Source organism: Chrysochloris asiatica, unplaced genomic scaffold, assembly GCF_000296735.1.
Source record: "Chrysochloris asiatica unplaced genomic scaffold, ChrAsi1.0 scaffold00099, whole genome shotgun sequence".
Lineage (NCBI taxonomy): Eukaryota > Metazoa > Chordata > Mammalia > Afrosoricida > Chrysochloridae > Chrysochloris > Chrysochloris asiatica.
In genome coordinates, this window is record NW_006408617.1 from 9,154,101 (window position 1) to 9,171,383 (window position 17,283).

Sequence of the window (17,283 nt, forward strand, 5' to 3'; positions counted from 1 at the left end):
TTTTTTTTTTTGCCAATACCTTCAGTGCAACTTGGACTTCTTCCTTCAGTACCATTGGTTCTTGATCATGTGCTACTTCCTGAAATGGTTCAACACCGATTGATATTTAGGGGGTGGGGTGCAGTAGTTCTGTGTATTCCTTCCATTTTATTTAATGCTTTCTGCATTATTCAGTTTTTCTCCATGTTGTTGTTGTTGACTGTCATCAAGTAGGTTCTGACTCATAGCGACTAGTTTCTGAGGAACAACTGGTGAACTTAAACCGCTGACCTTGCAGTCCATCTCATTAAGTCTCGGTGCCGAACCAGGACTCCTTCAATGTTGCAACTTGAGGCTGATTTTTTCCTTCATATTTTTTAGCTTGATAAATTTCAAGTGTGTTCTTCACTTTTGGTTTTCTAATTCCACTGCATATTTCATTATATTACTTTACTTCGTCTTCTGGAGTCACCCTTTGAAATCTTCTGTTCAACTCTTTTATCTCATCATTTCTTCCAGTCAGTTTCAAATGAAGAGCAAGTTTCATAGTCTCTTCTGGCATCTATTTTGGTCTTTTCTTTTGTTTTTGTCTTTTATTGACCTTTTGTTTTCTTCATGTATAACATTCTTGATGTTGTCCCACAACTCTTCGGGTCTTTGGTCATTAGGGTTCAATGTGTCAAATCTATTCTTGAGATGGTTTTTAAATTCAAATGAAATATACTCTAGGTCACACATTAGCTCTGTGAACTTGTTTTTTGTCTGTCTGGTGTATTGTTATTTTTTTAACTTTTTATTATGACTTGAGTGAAGGTTTACAGAGTAGATCATCAGTTTTACATTCAATAAATCGTACACTTGATTGCATCTCAATAATTTCAGTGTCTTCCGTGTAACATCACTTACTTCACTTACTCCCCATGCTTCTTGTTCCTGTTCCTCCTTCTTTCTCAACTCTCCTGAACTTTGTCCTTGGGTAAATGCTACATTTTGATCTTGAGTGTGTGATCACTCTATGGTGTGCATATCTCACTAGTGTTGTTGTCCCCCCCTTGTCTGCCTATCTACTACTGTATGCCTGAAAATTGAGTCACAAGGGTGAGTTCCATTCCAGTTCTGAAGGGTGACGAAGGCCATAGTCTTGAGGCCTCACCCGTCTCTATCTGGCCAGTAAGCCTTGTCTTTTTCTTATAATGTTCAATTTTGTTTCACATTTTCTCCCACACTATCCAGGACCTTCTAATATGACCTTTCAGATCAGTTGGCAGAGGTAGCCAGGTACCATCTAGTTCTGATCTCAGAGTCATGGAGATTGATATTCACACTGTTTCCAAACACCTCCAATTTTTATCACTCTACTTTTCTCTGGACAGGGAGAGACCAATAGTTACACCTTAGATGTCTGTTTATGAGCTGTTAAGAGCCCAGCAGTGGACCTGTTTCAGTTTTCTTCAGCTTCAACTTAGACTTGTATATGAGCAGTTGGTGGTCTGTTCAACAGTTGGCCCCTGACCTTGTTCTGAATGATGATAATAAGTTTCTTCCAATCTCTTTACACAGATACAGTTACTTTGCTTTCTGTGTATTCTATTCATAAGGTAGAGTTGCTGTTTATATAGCTGAAACAAGGTATTTTCAGTGAATAAATTGATGATCTTATAAAATTATATATCATGATTTCTGAAGTTGTTTCTATCACTAAGATCATATTTTCCAACTACTGACCGTTCCTTTTTGTTTCCAACTTTCACCATATAATCACTAGTAATTTTCTATGCGTCTTGATTGCATGTTCGATCAACTTCATAGAGGTTGGCAAAAACTTCAGTTTCTTCATCTTTGACATTAGTGGTTAGTGTGTAAATTTGAATAATAGTCATATTAAAGCTGCATTAACTGATCTTTTTTGTAGGCATATGAATTTTATTCTGTCACTGAAAATATTCTGTTTTGGCATAGATCTTGAAATGTTCTTTTGATGGTGAATGTGATACCATGCCCCTCCAATTTGTCATTCCTGGCAGAGAAGATCACATGATTGTCTGACTCAAAAAGACCAACATCATTCAGTACACAATTGCCTTCAAGCACTCCACTTCATTTTTAGAAAACTTCTGATTTTCCTTGATTCACACTGCTAACATTCCACATGCCAATTATTAATAGATGTGTGCAGCTGTTTCTTCTAATTTTGAATTGTGCCCATCAGTAAATGAAGGTCCTGTAAGCTTTTCTCTATCCACATCATTAAGGTCAGCTATATTCTGGTAGAGTAGTGGTTACGAATTGGGCTGCTAACCACTAGGTCAGCAGTTCAAAACTACCAGCTGTTCCATGGGAGAAAGATGAGGCTTTCTGCTCCTATAAAGATTTACAGCCTCAGAAACCCTGTGCAGGGTAGCTATGAGTCAGAACCGACTCCACGGTACTTAACAACAACAACAATACATTATTTATGTATTTGGAATCAAAACTCTTTATTGGAATCAAAACCCAGTGAATCCCACAAAGTACTCCATGGAGTAGGGGTGTGGTAGGCAGCAGAGGGCTCTTGATGACAACGTAAAGAAAAGAAAAGCTGTAGTCAGGTGGGTGGGAACAGCCCCCTCCAGCCTCCTAATAACACTGGCTGCTATGACATTCCACCACCCCCCAAAACACACACACACACACATCTCAGACACAGGGAGCTGGGCCAAATTTACATTACTCGGGTCTCCAGGGGGTTTGTTCTGGTACATGTCAATTACACTCATTACGCCATCTGGCTGGAGAAATCCAGGCCCCAAACTGCAGCAGAAAGAATTAGCTCTACTTTGAAGTGGCAGCTCTTCTCCAGTTGTATTTTGAGTGACTTCCAACCAGAGAGGCTCATCTACCAACACTATCTGAGACAATATTCTGCTGCCGTTCCTAAGGTTTTTGGTGACTGATTTCTCAGACGTGGTCTGCCTGTTCCTTCTTTAATTTTAGTCAAGAAGCTTTGCTGATATCCGTCCATCGTGGGTGACCCTGCTGGTATTTAAAATACCAGTGGCATAGCTTTCCATTGTGGTAACATGTAAGACACCACAGTGTTACAAATTCACAGATGAGTGGTGGAATGGAAACTTAAATTCAACAAATTTCTGTCTGACTTCAATAAAATTCTCTTTAATGTTGTTGCTGTTAAGTGGTTCCAACAGAATGAAACACTACCCAGTTTTGTGCCATCCTCACAATCATTGTTAAGCTTGAGCCCATTGAATGCAGCATGTACCTATACAAGGTATAACTTTCATCCACTAAAATATAAGCAGGGCTTTTTGTCTTTTGTGTGTGTGTGTGCACTGATGTATTCCAAGTACTAATAATAATGTCTGGCTATTTTCAATAGACATAAAAATTTATCCTGAGAGATTGCTGGCACTTAACATTTTAGTACTATCTCAATTTTTCTAATTACATTTTTCTCATCATTTTAGTTAATAACCATAAAATTGCGGGGATAGAAAACCCAGGAGTTGGGCCATGGAACATAAAAGCAGCTCCCAGATAGTGAGAACTCAGCACCTTTATGTGTTCCCGCCTAAAATCTAGAACCTCGAGATCACTTACATTTATGATTGAACAGCCCCTGACTCCTTTTACTTAACATTAAACCAAACACCTAAGAGGAAATTTGCTATCTGAACTACCTTTCCCCAACACAATAACCCCTTCCTGTTCTCAGTCCTGTCCATAAATCCTCTTCCCAACAAAGCAAAATCAAAAGAGAATACAAAGATATACAAAATACAATTAAATCCTAAACCAGAAGATACTAAATACATCAAATCTTATTTGCAACTCAGCTTTCCTGTTGAACCATAGATCTCTGAGATTCCTTAGTACTAAAAAGTCCTCTAGAAGCAATTTGGCCCCACACTCTGTTGAAACTCATCTTTTCATTGTCACTAAAGAGTAAGAAACCAGGAGTCCATTAACCTTGTTCTTGTCTGTGCCTGGGGATGGGCAGCTGTTGTCTGAATGAGACCTATCCTTGAAGAGTCCTCAAAGGCCATGAAGAACTTAGAAACATAGCTTTTATGCCCTATCTAAGAGCTTACTCTTTTAACACTGCAACAGAATCCAGAATAAAACATTTGCAGGAAGCAGGCATGAAAATCTATATCAAAAGGGTCATTCATTGACTCTACCCACTAAGGGCTGCTTCTATCTGATAGAAACCCATCAAGGTGACAGGTGAAATATTCAGTTAAACATGTGAATAATGAGTTGATGCACTGACTATCCAACAAAATATGCCCTTGGCTAGATTCCATTATCCTATATTGAAAGGTTGTGGGGTTTTGTTTTGTCTGGTTTTGAGGTTTTTGTTGCAGTTGTTTTTGAGTATTCTACTGCAAATATCAGAGCCTGAGGCTCTAATAATAAAGGCCCAGAAAGGTAATAGTGAAAACAAAGCCAGCTGGTATATAGTATTCCTAAATCAGAAAATGTAGCCCATCTTGTTTGTCCTCACTTGCAATTAATTCAAAAAGTCACTGTAGACATGAAAAGCAGAGTGGAAAATATGAGTTTAGATCATTCATTTCCCCCCATTACACTTAAAATTTTGAAGTTTGGTTTACACTTAAAATAAAACTAAAAATGTTTACATGGAGTCTTCTATCCATGATGTTTTCATTCACTATGCATCTGCATTACTGAAGTTCAACTAAAGTCCTCCAAAAAAAGAACAGTCAGTTACATCTGCTCCCATGAAATCGCCCTAAAGGTTATAAATGTTTGTATTTGTTATGATGCACTACCTGAATGCCATGCCATGATAAAACATGACAAAACTTAACCCGGCAGTATTTGAAGGGAATTAATTTCAAGCATTTTAGATTAGTTTACTATATTAGTAAGTGTCGGTTGGAATTTGCTACAGCTTTTTTAAGTCTAAAAACATTAACTATCACATGATCCCTGTTTTTCCTTAACACCAAATACCAGCGCTCACAGAATTATCCTTGAAAGAAGACATCATGCATGGATCAGCCAGCTGTAATCTCCTGGCCTAGGTCAGCGTGGGGTTTCATAAATGCTCCATACACATGACGTTCAGTAGAAGGAGGCAAGAACCATTTTTTTTTTTTTTCTGCACTCATGAGCAGTTCTATATAAGCTGTAGTTAGATGAGGATATACTTTAGTCTTGTAGCCCGCAAGCATTTGTCTATATTAACACAGTAGCTGATTGAAGTGAATTTCAACTTCAAGCCAAATGTGCAGCCCTGGACCTAGCACATGACCTGAGTGTGTGGTGAATGTGAGTATTCCGTATCAAGTTGTAGCTAGCCCCCATGATTATAAAGGATGAGAAGTAATTCTCAGTATTAAAATGTAAGCCAAGTGGCAGAAAAGGATTAAGAGAGAGGGATCCTGGAATCAGACAACCCTGTTGATCTCATTTTGTGTGTTTGTTTTCATTTTAATCACGTTCTATTATAAAAGGATTGTTTAAAATCATGATTGTTGTACACAATTTAAGTAATACAGAGGTATGGAGAAAAAAATGAGGTAGCTGCTCCCACAGTTTCACTCCTGTCCCCAGCAGTAATGATTGTTAACTGTTTTCTACGTGTTTTATTTGGGGCCTAGGCCTAAACATTCAAGTTTAATTTAACAAAATGGTTTAATGATTTTTATAATGGAACTCATTCATAATTGAAGATCACATTATATCCATCATGTCTCCATTATATTACATATCCCTATTAAATCCTATTATAATTATTCATTAGTGTCTTTTGAAATACGTTATTCCAGATTAGAGCAGTGCATCGAACCCAAGAAGGACTCCTTCTCAACATTTAAAATGTTATGGTTACCCATAAACCATTGCTGTATATTTATAATCCATGGATCGAAAACAAAAATAGCAAACATCTACAATGGAGTCAGCAACACTTTTAAATGAATAGCACAGCATAAAAACACATTTGAAGAAAAAAAAAGCAGTAGTACATATACATGCAAGATTTTATTTATTTCAAATACAAATCATGATTACTATGCAGATGGATTGTCAGGTCTCTTAAGGAGATTAATCCATCACTGCTGACCACATTCACCCATCCCCTAACATACACACACATCCCAGAGTTTGAAAACAACAGACTATAGAAACTTTCCATCAAACAGGGAAGTTTACTTAAAGTAAACCTTTTAATATTCGCAGTGAATAGATACTGTTCTAAATGGGTCATCGTTTAATTTTTAGATATTTATGTGTTTGGAAGAGCAAATAGGCTTTCTGTTCCAAAATAGCTCAATTATATTTTGATTGCAACTTCAAATTTACCAAGGATCTTGGATCTCAAATATTGTAATCATTTATACATAAGTTGATAATTGCTTTGCAAAAATAAAACCTGTTGGGGTGGCGGTGGTTTAGTGTGAGCATATGTGGTGTTTTCTGTCATCCAGGAGACTTCAAATTGCACTTAGCACAATTGATCCTGGAAAGTCCATTGTTTGATTCAGAATGATTTAAGAGATCTGCAATATTCAAGGTAAGGAAGAGGCAAAAATGTGCTGGTACCTATATTTTCAGCAAAGCCTCGTCAAGGTGGAAGCGTGTAGGACCCAGCACATCTCTTTGACCTTTAGCAGATGATTTGGCCTCATTGGCATCCTGAGCAAAGGCCTCATAAAGGAAAGAACATTCATTTCATTTATCTCAAATTCTCTCAAGGAATATATTTTATATATTTGTATAATGTGACCCATTTACACTGTCATTCCATCACATGTATTGCAATCCCACTGAGCAGTGAACCGTTCTAGGACAGGCATTTAACACTGTGAAAAAGTTGTATTTTACTTTAATGGAAACATATTTCACAGGCCCTTTTGTATTCGTTACCATTTATTTCAGGGGAAAATGTCTTACACGGAGTACGTACACACTTGCCCTGATTTGTGACTGTTCTGTCAATTTCCTCCTCCTTACCCCATTCCCCCCCCTTTTTTTTTCACTAAAAGACAGAGGTGAACTGGTTGGTATTTATTAGCCAGATAGAGAAGGTTTTCATAGAAGGAACAGATGGGCTGCTTAAGGTACCATGTCTTCAGGGCTACTATTGCACTAAACTTAATGAATACAGGCAGAGCCAGGTAACTCCTAATGTAACTTTTACCTCTAAAATTGATCACTCCAGCCATCTGTGCTCTACAGAGCACATCTTTGCTTACTGCTTAAAGATTAAGCAACATCCAGCTATACTTGCTAAGTATAGTAAGTCCTACTTCTTGCCCCACACAAAGAAAACAACACACAGACCCAGAAGGCAGCTTATCAGATAATGTTTTTAATAGAATGTCAGAAAACTCTGCACATATTGCCCAAGGTTGTCGATTGCTATCTTGGGAGAAAAATAGTTTCTTTTCCTCATATCCGACTGGTTAAAATGTACAGCTTCCTCCTGGGAAGAAATAAGGCAAAAATAAAAACACAAGAAGAAACCGTGTGGCTGTAGCTCACTCACCCTTTCTCTCAGTGCCCAAGCGGGCTGCCGAAACTCCAGAGAAGTACACAAAAAATAGGAAGTAGTCAGGTGATAGTGCTGTCAAGGTAGCAGGGTATAAGTACCCTTCAGGACCCTTAGAAACAGCAGATTTTAAAAAAAAGAAAGAAAGAAAACAAGATTCTAGATCTCAACTTGACAATGAAATAGCATTGATCAATGTACTGAAATCACAGGTTAAATTAAAGGGCATTTAAGTAGCTCTGGTAGCATAGTGGTGATGAATCGGGCTGCTAACCTCAAGGTCTGCAGTTCAAAACTACCAGCTCTTCTGTGGGAGAAAGATGAGGCTTTCTGCTCCTGTAAAGATTTGCAGCCTCGGAAACCCTGTGCAGGGTCACTATGAGTTGGAATCGACTCTATGGTACCTAACAACACATCAACAAAGGGCATTTGCTTGGTAAAGCAGAGGGTCAGTGAAAAAGTAGAAGACCTCCAATGAGATGGACTGACACAGTGGCAGGCAACAGCAATGGACTCAAGTATGACAACAACAGTGAGGATGGAGCAGTGTTTCACTCCATTATATATACAGTCGCTATAAGTCAGAACCGACTCACTGGACCTAATAACAACAACAGTGCATTTGGAGTCCACAGGCAGTAGAAATGGACAATGCACTCAGCTGCTAACCAAAATATTTGAGGTTCAAGTCCATTCAGTGATCCTACGGAAGAACGGCCTGGCAATCTGCCTCCAAAAAGTCAGTCATTGAAAACACTATGGAATATAATTTTACTCTGACTCACATGAGTTGAAATAGAATTGACAGTAACTGGTTAAAGTGCACTTGTTGTTGTTGTTGTTGTTAAGAGCCGTGGAATCGGTTCCAACTTAGAGTAACCCTGTACAGGATTTCCGAGGCTGTAAATCTTTACAGGAGCAGAACGCCTCATCTTTCTCCCGCGGAACCGCTGGTAGTTTCAAACTGCTGACCTTGCTGTTCACAGCCCAATTCGTAACCATTACGCTACCAGAGCACTAAGGCAGGATAATTATAGTAAGCATTGTAAGCCATTTCTTGTGAATTTCTTTTTTTGATGATCTGACATTCTGTGAGACCCTCAGTCAACATGGACCTCATCGATCTTTGTGTACCAAATAAAGAGGCTGGTGGTTTGTTGTTGTTTTATTTTGATGTTTTAGACATGCATTCTAAACTTTTGCTGTCCGCTCAAAACATATCTAAAGTGATTTGTCCTCACAGCTTTGTCAAATCATGGCTTACACTTCTACAAAGACAAATTTGACTCCCCATTTCTCTAGAAGGGCCACTGAGGAAAATGTACCCAATTTAGAAGTCACAAGTATGCATTTTCTAAGCACCAATCAGTAAAGACCGAAAGAAGCTCTGGTAGCATAATGGTTACAATTCAGGCTACGAACCCCAAGGTCAGCAGTTCAAAATTACCAGCTGCTCCACGGGAGAAAGATGAGGCTTTCTGCTCCCGTAAAGATTTACAGCCTCGGAAACCCTATACAGGGTCACTATGAGTCGGAACCAACTCCACGGCACATAACAACAACAATAAATCAAGAAAGACTTAGGGAGAGAGAAAAACTTCATGCCTCAGAGGAAAAGGCACACTAATGCTCACATACTGGGCCACAGCTTCAGCCATTGCGTTGATCTTGGAATGAAGAAATCTCTGTTCAGTATGATCCATTATAGGCTAAAGGAGAGCTTCTCTGCAAGTCCCAGCTCTCCACATACCACCTTCTGCAGGAGTTCCAGGAGGTTCCCCGCCATGCCTCTTTCTGGTTAATTTGGCTGCTGACATCTGCAGCAATTATGCCTGGGTCTCTGAGTGATGCAAACAGCGAACATACTCTGTTGTTAACCAAAAGGTGGGAGGTTTGAATCCATTCAGAAGTGTCTTAGAAAAAAAAAAAAAGGTCTGGTAATCTATTTACAAAAATCAGCCATTGAAAACCCTATGGAGCATACTTCTACTCTGACACATGGTGTCAAAGTCACAGAATGGCAACTGGTTTTTATGATGGAAAACTAGTTAAGAGAAGGCTTGTTTTCCAACAAATACCAAACATGATTCTACCCTGTGAAGCAGAGTTGCTGCATTAACCACCGGTAGGGCATGCACTTTGATTGTTGGTTTTGTTTTCAATGGTGGAAATGCATTTGTGGAGATACTAGTCTATTCTCTTACCTACTGTTATAGCCTTTCTAAATGTTATACCCATTTCTAAAAAGACTGACCTAGAGTTAAATGTCTGTTGGGACAAAAAGAAAGCGACTGTCCACAGATTGCTTAAATTCAATTCTCATTGAGTCTAACTAGCTACAGACAATCTATGTCAAAACCAGAAGTCTTGTTCATATTCCATGAAGCTTACATGGCATGATTTACTATGACAGAGTTTTCAAGATATGCTGAACATGACCTGAGAAATCCAGCTGGGCCATTGTTCACTCCGTCAGTATGCAAGCTTTGCAAAATTCATTTGCACATATGCCCCAGAATGGTCTTAATTTACAGATCTAGCTTCTGCCATAAAGGCAGAGACCTAATGCTTCAACTAAAACATTTGACAGCTAAATATGAACAAGGACCTACCCATTGTTCCATATTTGCTTGTAATAAAGGTCAATTCATGTTGTACCAATATCATTCATGAACTACGCATTTATCCATGCTAATATTGTATAAGTAAACAAATATTAGAATATTGCTATCCCTTAAGAGTATCTTGACATTATATCAGACATTTAACAGGTTTGTATCATATCAGATATTCTGAATTTCTTACATAGTAAGACTTTGAAAGCAGCTTGGGCTTTCCTCATCCCTCCTTAAATTCCCAATGTCTATCATATGAATTTCACAGAATAAGGAAAATAAGAATACTATTGAATTGCTCCAAGACTAGCTCAAATACAGCTCAGCTTAAAATCAGAAAAAAGAGACCAGATTATTTTGACGAGTTCATGCTACATTCCTTCTTCCTCACAATACCCCATGCTTGATTAGCTGCATTCATATTTTACAGTCCAAGGAAAGGAAGCTGTTCCTATTTATTGTCAATATTCTGAACACTGTATCAAGAGAAACATACACCTGATCATACACCAAGAAACACACACACACATGATTCAGAATCCCTCCTTTGTTCTTCAATAACTTCATTATTCTACTTGATCATCTAAATTTTATCTGCCTCAAGAAACACATGATTTCTTTCATGTCCTCAGCTCCTAGAAGAACACCACAATATAGAAAATCATCAACATGGCTTCTGTTGGATGAGACAATGGATATTACCGGAGAAAAGGTGGTTGTAGAAGTTTATCCAAATGTGGTCCTAGATGTATTCTATCTGTTCATCTGAGTAGGAAATATTGACATATAGTGAGCCTCTGGTGTGGTGCTGTTGGATAAGCACTGGACAAAGTTGGCTGTTCAAACCTATCAGCCACTCTTCAGAAACCATATACACAGTTGTGAGTAGACAGCACACACAACTATACAGCACACACAACAACTCTAGTATTAGCTCTGGCTCAGGAATTAGAAGCTTTCAAAGTAAACTCAACTAAGAAATGAGGGGAGGCTAAGGAGGTCGGTGTGAACTGCAGGGTTAGTGGTTCAAGCTCACCAGTCGCTCCTGGAAAACCCTATGCAGGGTTGCTTTGAGTGAGAAATGACTCGATGGCACTTACAAAGAACAGCAATAAAGGGAGCCCTTGTGTGGTGGTATAGGATAAGTACTGGACTGCAAGGTCAGTTTGAACTACAGGGTCAGCAGTTCAATCCCACCAGACACTCCTTGGAAACCCTATATAGGGTTGCTATGAGTCAGAACCAACTAGATGAGATCCTGATGTGGCACTGTAGGATAAGCACTGGACTACTAACCACAAAGGTGGCTGTTCAAACCCACCAGCCACTCCTCAGAAACCCTACACAACTTCAACATGAGTCAAAAGCAACTCAACGGCATTTAACAATAGCCACATGCAAGTCCTCTGCTAAGCTGTGATTATAAGAAAACATCTACTCAATGAGTTTATGCAGTGAAAAAACATTTATTAACTAAGTTTCTCTCTGTTTTAATGCTTGTTAGAGAAATGCAACAAGCTGTAGAATAAACCCACTGCCATCAAATTGGTTCTGACTCTTAGTGACCCTATAGGACAAAATAGAACTGCTAAATGTTTACAGGAGCAGAGAATTTCATCTTTTTCCCACAGAGCAGCAGGTGGGTTTGAACCTCTGATCTTGTAGTTAGCACCCCAGTGCTTACCCCATTGCACTTATATTGAGTCACTTTTTAAATCACTGAACTTCAGGATCATCCACATTTATTGAGTTTCCTGGTTCTAACCTCATACCCCCAAATCATAAACTCTCCATTTATTATCTATTAGTTTTGTTTTGTTTTTCTATCAAATTGGATGCCTAAATAGTGTTTTAAAATTGCAATACTATCAAGATTTAATATGGATATAGAATTTAAGGGACATCACTGAGAATGTTTGTGTTAATCTGTTTCTGTTCTTCAGACTTGGGATCTCCCCTTGTTGTCTTTTGCCATGGAATAAAGAACTCCAAAAAGGAACAACATTGACAGATGGGAAGCTTTGTCCAGAATGATCCCTCCGAAAGTTTCTTGTACACCAGTTCATGTTGACTTCTCTCACATCAACTCTCCAACTTCCTAAAGATACTCATATTCGTGTACAGCAACTGACTTACTTCATCTTCTTAGGAATTGACTTTAAAAGTATTTCATTCTATATTTTATTGTTTTAACCTAAATTCTTTCTGTAGCCTTCTCCAAACCTTATGTTGTTGTTGTTGTTAAGTGCCGTCGAGTCGATTCCGACCCTATATAGGGTTTCCAAGGAGAAACTGGTGAGCTTGAACCACCGACCTTGCAGTTCAAATGGCTTTGCAGTCTGACGCATTAGCCCACAGTGCCACACCAGCACTCCTCCAAATCTTATCGTTGTTGTTAATTGCCGTCAAGTTAGTTCTGATATGTTACACACCCTAAACTAGCCTAAACACATTTGATGATTTCATTTTTTAAAAAACAAAATTGTTCTTCTAATTTATCAATATGAACAATATATTTACAAGTAAAGGAATGACAGTGTTTTTTAAATGAAAGTATTGTTGTTGTTTGTGTGCGGTATTTTTAAGTATTTTATCCAGGGAGTTGTTCCATCATGGCCAGTACTTACTCTTTTGATAATTCTGTCACTTAGGCTTTGGAGGCCATATCACTGCCGTATCTCACAGGAATCGTTTCGTTTCCATGGGAGCTCAGTTGCTTCTTTCAGAAAGGCAATAATAAAGATCACTGGTAGCACAGCAGTGCTAGAAATCCTAGGATTAGAATAGCGTTCTTTATAGCGCAGCGGAAACCTGGTGGGGGGAAGGTACAGCATATAATTCCCTCCATGTAGCACCATGCACAATTAAGAACTTATCACATGGGTAAATAAATCTCCCTTAAACAGAAGTTTGTTGGTAAACCAGCTCTCAGGAGGCTAGAGAGTAAGGAGAGAGAGAAGTCTTGGTTTCTAGTGTTTGCCTATTTCTGTGTTAAACACCACCTCCACCAGCAATTTCAAGGTACCAATATTATGTACCAATATGATAGAAGTCCTGGTGTGGCACTGTGGGTTAATGCACTGGACTGCAATATTGGTTTGAACCATAAAGTCAATGGTTCGGGCTCACCAGCCACTCCTCCAAAACCCTCTGCAGGATCACTATGGGTTGAAACCGACTCGACGTCATTTAACAATGACAACATATGATGGTGGGAACAGATGAGTACAAACTCATGTGCACTACCCCAGCACACACTAGATGCTTAAAGGGCCCCCCAGCTCCAGAGCTTCCTCTGGGGTGCACTGAGACCTCTCCTGTGACTACATCACTGTTCAACATCTCCCTCTGCCTCTTCCTTCTCCCCCACAGTGTTGTTCCTGAGAGCACACTCTAGTGAGCGTCCTAAAAGGCTGTTAACCCAAGACTCTGATGTATAACAAGAGAAATGCAAACTTAAGTTCATTATCTTTTTTTTTTTTTTCAATGTAGAGAGAAAAGTCCTATGTTCTCCTTTCTAAAGTCATTAACTAATTAGGTCAACTATTACCTCCACCTGGTTTCCTAATGAATCACAGAATTTACCTTGATAAGATGTTAAATGGGCAACTCAGAGGTGTTTTCTATTTGCTCTGTCAGTCCTAATACAAATCCTTCATCGTAAATGAACCACACAGAAACCAGGATCGTATAGAGTCAAATGCTGAAAGAGATTCACATTGCAGATTTCCTTGATGCCACAAAGAGGACTGTAGAAAAATGAAAAAGATTTAATTTTATACTCAAACTTGTCATTGCTAAGTGCCACCCAGTCAGTTCTGATTCATAGCGACCCTGTATAGGGTTTCCAAGGAGCAGCTAGTAAGTTTGAACCACTGACCTTGCAGTTTAAACATACCATGAGGTCAAGTGCTTATCCTACAGCACCACACCAGAAGTCCTATATTCAAGTCATTGTTGTTGTGTGCTGTCGAGTCAGTTCTGACTCATACTGACCCTATATAGGATTTCTGAAGAGCGGCGAATGAGTTTGAACCACCGAACTTGCAGTTCAACCCAACTTTGAGATTGAGTGCTTATCCTACGGTGCCACACTAGGACTCAATATATTCAAGTTTTGTTGTTTTTTTAGGTGCCATCAAGTAAGTACTGACTCACAGTGACCTTATGCACAGCACAATGAAACATGCCCGATCCTGGGCCAACCTCATTATGTTGCCACGCTTGAGTCCATTGATGCTGCCACTTGGCCAGTCCATCTCATTGGGGGCCTCCCTCTTTGTCTATGACCCTCCACCTTACCAAACATGATATCCTTCTCCAGAGACTGCTTCCTCCTGACAATATGTCTGAAGTATGAGAGACGAAGTTTGACCATCTTGGTCTCCAAGGAGCGCTCTGGCTGAACTTCTTCCAAAATGGATCTATTGGTTCTTTTGGCAGCCCATGGCACTTTCAATATTCTCCTCCAACACCATAACTCAAAAGCATCAATTCTTCTATGGTCTTCCTTATTCACTGTCCAGCTTTCGCATCCATATGAGGTTATTGAAAATACCATGGCTTGGGTCAGGCGCACCTTAGTCCGCAAACTGACATCTTTGCTCTTCAACACTTTAAAACGGTCTTGTGCGGCAGATTTGCCCAATGCACTACGTTGTTTGATTTCTTGACTGCTGCTTCCATGAGTGTTGATAGTTGATCCAAGAAGAGTGAAGTCCTTGACAACTTCAGTCTTTTCTCTGTTGATAAGAATGTTGTTTATTGGTCCAGTGGTGAGGATTTTTGTTTTCTTTATATTGAGATATAATCCATACTGAAGGCTGTGCTCTGTGATCTTCACCAGTAACTGGCTTAAGGCACAGGAGGCACTCACTCATCTCTACCAAGAAATTTGGAAGGCAACTATCTGGCCAACTGATTGGAAGAGATCTGTATTTGTGCCCATTCCAAAGAGAGGTGAGCCAACGGAATGCAGAAATCATCGGACAATCTCTTTGATATTCCATGCGAGTAAAGTTTTACCAAAGGTAATACAGAAATGGCTGCAAGCATACATTGACAACTTCTAGAGGTTCAAGGCAGATTCAAAAGAGGTCATGGAATGAAAGATATCATTGCTGATGTCTGATGGATCGTGGCTGAAAACAGAGAATATCAGAAAGATGTTTACCTGTGCTTTATTGACTACACAAAGGCTATTGATTGTGTGGATCATGACAAACTATGGACAAAATTGTGAAGTATGAGTATTCTGGAACACTTCATTGTGCTCAAAAGGAATCTGTACCTGGACCAAGAGGCAGTTGTTCAAACACAACATTGGAACACTGAATGGTTTAAAATTAAGAAAGCTGTGCAACAAGGTTGTATTCTTTCACCATACTTATTCAACCTGTATGCTGAGCAAATAATGCGAGAAGAAAAACGTGGCATCAGGATTGGAGGTAGATTCATTAATAACCTGTGATATGCAGATGATAAAAATATATTCAAGTAGTACCGTCTTAATTGTCCTATTATGTCACTGAAGTAGTTCCCTGGCCAACTCTTGTATATGTTGTTATTGAGTGCTGTTGAGTCGATTCCACCTCATAGCAACCCTGCATAGAGTTTCCAAGTTGCGGCTGGTGAGTTTGAACCACCAATATTGAAGCTCAAACCGACCTTGCAGTCCAGTACTTTATCCCACAGCACCACACCAGAAATCTTGTATACAGGCAAACAAAATGAATGAATTTCTGATCTATAAATGACACTGTCAAAATTCCTTTTTGCCACATGAAGCACAAGAAAAGGAAAGATACTAAAGAAATGTTATAAATTAATGTACTAGAAAAGCTATAATTTTTAGACTTTTCAAAGTTGTAACAGATTAAAATGTGGGTGACAAATTTTGAGTCTAGGCTATTTCCTCAGAAAAACACAACATTCATATAGTCAATTTTCAATTATCTGCCTTGGGAGAAATAGCAATAATGGCAATTATCCAAAAGGGTAGATAATGAACAAATTTATTTCTATTTGACTTTGAAATATTGTTCTGAGTTCTAAATCCAACATTTGAATGTGGGTGCATTTTATGTTCTGATAATTTGCAATGCCTCTAACTTAAATACAGAAATTGCATTTTAGAAGTCAGGCTGAAGAAAGTAGCTCCCGTTATTCATCTTGTCAAGTAAGATACGTTTCTGCTTTCTATATTATTGCATTGAATAAATATCATTATCTCTTAGAATAATGTTCAGTTAGTTCTAAAGCAGACAAAATATGTTTCCTAGAATATATCTTCCCAGCACTGATGATAATTAAGTATTAGGATTAAAGGAGCACCCTGCCCTTGCTTGTGATTGTTTGTTGTTAGGTGTCATGGAATTGGTACACACTCATAATGACCTAATACACAACAGAATGAAACCCTGCCCGTTTGTGCACCAATTTCACAGTTATTGCTAACTTGAGCCCATTGCTGCTGTCACTGTGCCAATTATTCTGGTTGGGGATCCCTCTCTTTTTTACTGACCCTTAACTTTCCCAAACTTGATGCCCTTCTCCATGGACTGGTCCATCCTAAGAATTTGTTTGGAATATGAGAGACAAAGTCTGACCATCTTAGCTTCTAAGGAGCACTCTGGCTGTACTTCTTCCAACACAGATTTGTTTGTGCTTCTGGCAGTCCATAGCACTTTCAATACTCTTCTCCAATGCCCAAACTCAAATGCATCAATTCTTCTACAGTCTTCTTATTCATTGTCCAACTTTCACATGCATATGAGGTTACTGAAAATACCATGACTTTGGTCAGGCACACCATAGTCCTCAAACTGGCATCTGTGCATTTGAACAAGTTAAAGAGGTTTTGTGCAACAGATTTGCCTAATGCATTACATCAGTTGATATTTTAACTGTTGAATCCTTGAGTGTTGATGGTGGATCCAAGAAAAATAAAGTCTTTAACAACTTCAATCTTTTCTCTGTTCATCATGCTATTGTTGTTGTTGTCAGGTGCCATCGAGTCGGAACTGACTCATAGCGAACCCATGCACAGCAGAACGAAACAATGTCTGATCCTGGGCCAACCTCACTACTGCCGCCACACTTGACACCATCAATGATGCCACCTGGCTGATCCATCTTGTTGGGGGTCTTCCTCTTTTTCTCTGACCCTCC